The sequence below is a fragment of the Stigmatopora argus genome, unplaced genomic scaffold, assembly GCF_051989625.1.
Source record: "Stigmatopora argus isolate UIUO_Sarg unplaced genomic scaffold, RoL_Sarg_1.0 HiC_scaffold_135, whole genome shotgun sequence".
NCBI classification, from domain to species: Eukaryota; Metazoa; Chordata; class Actinopteri; order Syngnathiformes; family Syngnathidae; genus Stigmatopora; species Stigmatopora argus.
In genome coordinates, this window is record NW_027520147.1 from 7,501 (window position 1) to 13,345 (window position 5,845).

Below are 5,845 nucleotides of genomic sequence, written 5' to 3' on the forward strand. Positions count from 1 at the left end.
GAAAAACGTGGGTAAAGTTGTTAAAAATAAACAGGCCAAAATGTTAAAAATCAACCCAGGAAAAGTGTTTGAAAAGCCCGCAGAAAGTTTTGTAAAACATGGGTAAAGTTGTTAAAAATAAACAGGCCAAAATGTTTTAAATCAACCCAGGAATAGTGCATCTAAAGCCCGCAGAAGATTTGTAAAACGTGGGTAAACTTGTTAAAATAAAAAGGGCAAAATGTTTAAAATCAACCCAGGAATAGTGCATCTAAAGCTTGCACAAAGTTTTGAAAAACGTGGGTAAACTTGTTAAAATAAAAAGGCCAAAATGTTTAAAATCAACCCAGGAATAGTGCATCTAAAGCCCGCACAAAGTTTTGAAAAACGTGGGTAAACTTGTTAAAAATAAAAAGGGCAAAATGTTTAAAATCAACCCAGGAATAGTGCATCTAAAGCCCGCAGAAGAGTTGTAAAACGTGGGTAAACTTGTTAAAAATAAAAAGGGCAAAATGTTTAAAATCAACCCAGGAATAGTGCATCTAAAGCCCGCAGAAGAGTTGTAAAACGTGGGTAAACTTGTTAAAATAAAAAGGGCAAAATGTTTTAAATCAACCCAGGAATAGTGCATCTAAAGCTTGCACAAAGTTTTGAAAAACGTGGGTAAACTTGTTAAAAATAAAGGGCAACATGTTTAAAATCAACCCAGGAATAGTGCATCTAAAGCCCGCAGAAGATTTGTAAAACGTGGGTAAACTTGTTAAAAATAATAAGGGCAATTTTTTTTTAATCAACCCAGGAATAGTGCATCTAAAGCCCGCAGAAGATTTGTAAAACGTGGGTAAACTTGTTAAAAATAAACAGGGCAAAATGTTTTAAATCAACCCAGGCAAAGTGCTTGAAAAGCCGGCAAGAAATGTCGACCGCACCTGACCCGAATGCAGTACTGAAGTTTGTCCGCCAGACGGCGAAAATGAGCAAGGTCCATCAACCAGGCCGGGTAAACGGCGGGAGTAACTATGACTCTCTTAAGGTACCGGGAAATGGTTAAAATGTGCAGAAAAGTGTTTCCAAAAGCGTAGTGATGGTTTTTAAACCATGAAATACAAATACTGGAGCTTTTCCACACATTAATATCGGGCACTGAGGGTGATTTTCCCGGGGGGGGGGAGACAGCTATAAAGGTCGGCGCGACGACGACGACCATTGGCGAAAGTGCCAAAATTTCACTAAAATGGGTTAAAATCAGCACTTATGGATGAAATAGAATTACTGGAGCTTACTGGAGCTTATCAGACATGACTACCAGGCTCTTGGGGTGATTTTCCAGGGGGAAAGACAGCCATAAACGTCGGCACGCGACCAAATACGACGACATACGACCATTCTCAAAAGTGCCTAAAATGAAATAAAATCAGCACTTATGGATGAAATAGAGTTACTGGAGCTTATCAGACATGACTACTGGGCTCTGGGGGTGATTTTCCTGGGTAAAAGACAGCCATAAACGTCGGCGCGACGACCGTTCGCCAAAGGCCCAAAAATTCACTAAAATGGGTTAAAATCAGCACTTATGGATGAAATAAAAAATACTGGAGCTTACTGGAGCTTATCAGACATGACTACCAGGCACTGGGGGTGATTTCCCCTGGGTAAAGACAGCCATAAACGTCGGCACGCGACCAAATACGACGACATACGACCATTCTCAAAAGTGCCCAAAATGAACTAAAATGGGTTTTAAATCAGCACTCATTGATGAAATACAAATACTATATCTTTAATACAAATACTGGACCTTTTTAAACATTAAAACTTGGCCCATGAGGTTGATTTACCCGAGGAAATGGCACTTTTGACCCGGCAATTTGAGCCCGATTGCAGTACCAAAGTTTGTCCGCAAGACGGCGAAAAGGAGCAAGGTAATGCCCAGAAAAAGTGTTCCAAAATCGTAGTAATAGTTTTAAAAACAGCATTTAATGATTAATTACAATTACTGGAAGTTACTGGGGCTTTTCAGACATGACTACCGGGCTCTGGGGGTGATTTTCTCGGGGGGGGAGACAGATATAAAGGTCGGCGGGAGTAGATCTGACTCTCTTAAGGTGCGGAAAATGGTTAATATTCCCTAGAAAAGTGTTCCAAAAGCGGAGTGATCGTTTTTAAACGATAAAATACAAATACTGAAGCTTTTCAGACATTAATATCGGGCACTGGGGGTGATTTTCCCGGGGGGGAGACAGCTATAAAGGTCTGCGCGACGACGACCATTCGCCAAAGGTCCAAAAATTCACTAAAATGGGTTAAAATCAGCACTTATGGGTGAAATACAATTACTGGAGCTTACTGGAGCTGATCAGACATGACTACCGGGCACTGGGGGTGATTTTCCAGGGGGAAAGACAGCTATAAACGTCGGCGCGACCAAATACGACCATTCTCAAAAGTGCCTAAAATGAACTAAAATCAGCACTTATGGATGAAATAGAGTTACTGGAGCTGATCAGACATGACTACCGGGCACTGGGGGTGATTTTCCGGGGGGAAAGACAGCTATAAACGTCGGCGCGACCAAATACGACCATTCTCAAAAGTGCCTAAAATGAACTAAAATCAGCACTTATGGATGAAATAGAGTTACTGGAGCTTATCAGACATGACTAGCGGGCTCTGGGGGTGATTTTCCTGGGGAAAAGACAGCCATAAAAGTCGGAACGACCAAATACGACGACATACGACCATTCTCAAAAGTGCCCAAAATGAACTAAAATCAGCACTAGTTGATGAAATACAATTACTGGAGCTTATCTGACATGACTACCGGGCAATGGGGGTGATTTTCCTGGGGAAAAGACAGCCATAAACGTCGGCGCGACGACCATTCGCCATAGGGCCAAAAATTCACTAAAATGGGTTAAAATCAGCACTTATGGATGAAATAGAATTACTGGAGCTTACTGGGGCTGATCAGACATGACTACCGGGCACTGGGGGTGATTTTCCGGGGGGAAAGACAGCTATAAACGTCGGCGCGACCAAATACGACGACGTGCGACCATTCTCAAAAGTGCCAAAATGAACTAAAATCAGCACTTGTTGATTAAATACAAATACTGGAGCTGATCAGACATGACTACCAGAAACTGGGGATGATTTTCACGGGGGAAAGACAGCCATAAACGTCTGCGCGACCAAGTACGACGACCATTCGCAAAAGTCCCAAATATGCACTAAAATGGGGTAAAATCAGCATTTATTGATGAAATACAAATACTCGAGCTTACTGGAGCTTATCAGACATGACTACCGGGCACTGGGAGTTATTTTCCTGGGTAAAAGACAGCCATAAACGTCGGCAGCGACCAAATACGACGACATACGACCATTCTCAAAAGTGCCAAAAATGCATTAAATTTGGTTTTAAATCAGCACTCATCGATCAAATACAAATATTATATCTTTAATACAAATACTGGACCTTTTTAAACATTAAAACCGGGCCCAGGAGGGTGATTTACCCGAAGAAATGACACTTTTGACCCGGCAATTTGACCCTAATTGCAGTAAAAAAAAATTGTCCACAATGTGGCAGAGTTCTGCGGGTTCCATAGCGGCGGCCCAGTGCGTCAAATTCTGTATAAAAAGCAGGATATTTCGGTTCTGGGGGGTTATTTTACCCTGAAAAAGTGCATAAATTCTGGGTGCATGTATTATACACCATTTGGTGTCAAAATAAACGCTCCAGTTTACCCAGGAAGAGTGTCCCAAATGCGGGTTGACTGTAATAGACCAACGTGCATGTATAAAAAGCATGTCGACTTCGTTCTGGGGGCTTATTTTCACTCAGGAATAGTTTCTAAAATAAGGGGACCTTTATTAGAGTAGAGTGGGTGTGTAAAAAGCGTTTCTTTTCAGCCCAAAAGGTGTTTTTAACCGGGAAAAGTGCATAAGCTTACGGGATTTTCAACGGTCGCAGTAATAAAGTTTGTCCACAGTGTGGCAGAGTTTTTCAGGTTACATAGAGGCCCAGTGCGTCAAAGTCTGTATAAAAAAAGGAGGATATTTCGGTTCTGGTGGGTTATTTTCACCGGAAAAAGTGCATAAATTCTGGGTGCATGTATTATTGACGATTTGGTATCAAAATAAATGCTCCAGGGAGGTTCTGGTGCAAAAGTTTACCCAGGAAGAGTGTCCCAAATGCTGGTTGACTGTAATAGACCAACGTGCATGTATAAAAAGCATGTCGACTTCGTTCTGTGGGCTTATTTTCACTCGGGAATAGTTTCTAAAATAAGGGGACCTTTATTAGAGTAGAGTGGGTGTGTAAAAAGATTTTCTTTTCAGCCAGAAAGGTAATTTTAAACGCTAAAAGTGCATAGGCTTACGGGAGCTTAAACGGTCGCAGTACCACAGTTTGTCCACAGTGTGGCAGAGTTCTGCGGATTCCATAGCGTCCCAGTGCGTACTGGTTTGTATAAAAAGTAGCCCAGTTCGGTTCTGGGGGGGTTATTTTCCCCGGAAAAAGTGCCTAAAATGTGGGTGCATGTATTATTGACAATTTTGTATAAAATTAGTCTTCCAGGGAGGTTCTGGGGGGATGTTAGGCAAGAAATAGTGTCCAAATTGGGGTAATTTTCGTTAAGAATAGTGGTTGCATTGGAACTGGTCTTGGGTGGTTCTGGTTGGTCCATTTAACCTGAATTTTTGTCTCATATGAGGGGAGATGTATATTGACCATTCTGTATAAAATAATCTTCCAGGGTGGTTGTGAAGTAAAGTTATGCCACAAACAATGTGCCTTATATGGGCACTTTTATGACAACGAGTGCTTGTGTTGGAACTGGTCCTGGGTGGTTCTGGTTGGTCCATTTACCCTGAATTTTTGTCTCATATGAGGGGAGATGTATATTGACCATTTTCTATAAAATAATCTTCCAGGGAGGTTCTGGGTGGATGTTAGGCAAGAAATAGTGCCCAAATTGGGGTAAATTGCGTCAAAAATAGTGGTTGTCTTGGAACTGGTCTTGGGTGGTTCTGGTTGGTCCATTTTCCCTGAATTTTTGTCTCATATGAGGGTAGATGTATATTGACCATTCTGTATAAAATAATCTTCCAGGGTGGTTGTGAAGTAAAGTTATGCCACAAACAATGTGCCTAATTTGGGCACTTTTATGACAACGAGTGCTTGTGTTGGAACTGGTCCTGAGCGGTTCTGGTTGGTCCATTTAGCCTGAATTTTTGTCTCATATGAGGGGAGATGTATATTGACCATTTTCTATAAAATAATCTTCCAGGGAGGTTCTGGGTGGATGTTAGGCAAGAATAAGTGCCCAAATTGGGGTAAATTGCGTCAAAAATAGTGGTTGTCTTGGAACTGGTCTTGGGTGGTTCTGGTTGGTCCATTTAACCTGAATTTTTGTCTCATATGAGGGGAGATGTATATTGACCATTCTGTATAAAATAATCTTCCAGGGTGGTTGTGAAGTAAAGTTATGCCACAAACAATGTGCCTAATTTGGGCACTTTTATGACAACGAGTGCTTGTATTGGAACTGGTCCTGAGCGGTTCTGGTTGGTCCATTTACCCTGAATTTTTGTCTCATATGAGGGGAGATGTATATTGACCATTTTCTATAAAATAATCTTCCAGGGAGGTTCTGGGTGGATGTTAGGCAAGAAATAGTGCCCAAATTGGGGTAAATTGCGTCAAAAATAGTGGTTGTCTTGGAACTGGTCTTGGGTGGTTCTGGTTGGTCCATTTTCCCTGAATTTTTGTCTCATATGAGGGGAGATGTATATTGACCATTCTGTATAAAATAATCTTCCAGGGTAGTTGTGAAGTAAAGTTATGCCTTAAACAGTGTGC